Source organism: Mastomys coucha, chromosome X (assembly GCF_008632895.1).
Source record: "Mastomys coucha isolate ucsf_1 chromosome X, UCSF_Mcou_1, whole genome shotgun sequence".
In the NCBI taxonomy this organism is placed as follows: Eukaryota; Metazoa; Chordata; class Mammalia; order Rodentia; family Muridae; genus Mastomys; species Mastomys coucha.
In genome coordinates, this window is record NC_045030.1 from 87,777,426 (window position 1) to 87,778,953 (window position 1,528).

General features: G+C 42.8%; 1 pseudogene across 1 annotated transcript; it reads left to right on the plus strand.

The window, feature by feature from the left end:
* Positions 1–873: 873 nt before the first annotated feature.
* Positions 874–1,527, plus strand: LOC116086739 (annotated as a pseudogene). The gene has a single exon (XR_004117129.1). The product of XR_004117129.1 is annotated as a la-related protein 7 pseudogene (transcript).
* Position 1,528: the final 1 nt, after the last annotated feature.

Here is a 1,528-nt window from a genome sequence, read left to right on the forward strand (position 1 = left end):
CATATCCACCCAGCACTATCTACTTTCGACTCTCTTTTGTTTCCTTACCCTACCTCCTTCTCAGCTTCATGTCTTTTTTATTTCTTCTTGTCAATAACCCAGAGTTGACTTATTGGTATTCATATGCAAGCTATAATGTTGTCTATCTACTGGGTCATGAGCAACCTACCAGAGGCCATATTCCCAAAGGAGTGACTCTCCCACTCTTGGTAGTCAGCAACTGACAAGAGCTCCTCTTATAGGGATGGGGCCTAATTGTGCCCACTCCAATCCAGCTTAGAATGTTGTCCAGCTTGATCTTGTGCAGGTAAGTACATTTGCTATAAGTTGATACAAGTCACAGCCATGCCATGTCCAGAAGTCAATATTTCTCAGTTTTCTTTCCTATCTGCTGCTTTCACATTGAGATTATTTTCTTTATTAAAATTATTTTATTCATTTACATTTCAGTTGTTGCCCCTTCCTGATAACCCCTCCCACAGTTCCTCATCCTATTCCTTGCCTCTGAGAGGCTGCTCCCTTCCTCCACCAGGCCTCCCCCTTCCCTGGGGCCTTAAGTCTTTCAAGGATTAAGTACATGTTCTCCCACTGAGGCCTGACCAGGCAGACCTTTGCTATATATGTGCCAGGGGCCTCCAACCCATCCTACTTGGGAGATTCTTAACTGACATTTTGTTACTCATTCTACCAAAATGGTAAATAAAAGCAATCATTGAATAATGTTAAGATTCTCTGCTATATTGGTGATCAGTAGTAGCTCTTGTTACAGACAGAGGCTAATCAGTGTGTCCTACCCATTATTCTGCAATATTAGTTTTTCGGCATGCCTACATAGAAGGTCTTTTCAATTGAATTAAAGACTTCCTGGGAGTCGGGAGACGGAAAGCGTGGAAGAGAACACAGGCGCTGACTATGAATCTGGGGACGTGCACAGAAATGGAAACTGAAAACCAAAAAACTATGGAAGAAAGCACTGAGAAGAGAAAAGAAGAAAAAAAGAAGCGATCACGGGTTAAACAGGTGCTTGCAGATATTGCTAAGCAGGTGGACTTCTGGTTTGGAGATGCAAACCTTCACAAGGACAGGTTTCTGCGAGAGCAAATTGAAAAGTCTAGAGATGGATATGTGGACATTTCTCTCCTGGTATCTTTTAACAAAATGAAGAAGCTGATAACTGATGGGAAGCTAATAGCCAGAGCGCTGAAAAGCTCATCTGTTGTAGAGTTGGACTTAGAAGGGACCAGAATCAGGAGGAAAAAACCCCTAGGAGAGAGACCAAAGGACGAGGAAGAACGCACAGTATATGTGGAGTTGCTCCCCAAAAATGTCACTCAAAGCTGGATTGAGAGAGTATTTGGGAAATGCGGCAATGTGGTTTACATAAGCATTCCACATTACAAGTCTATTGGGGATCCTAAGGGATTTGCCTTTGTGGAGTTTGAAACAAAAGAGCAAGCAGAAAAAGCCATTGAGTTTCTGAACAACCCACCAGAAGAAGCACCTAGAAAGCCTGGCATATTCCCCAAGA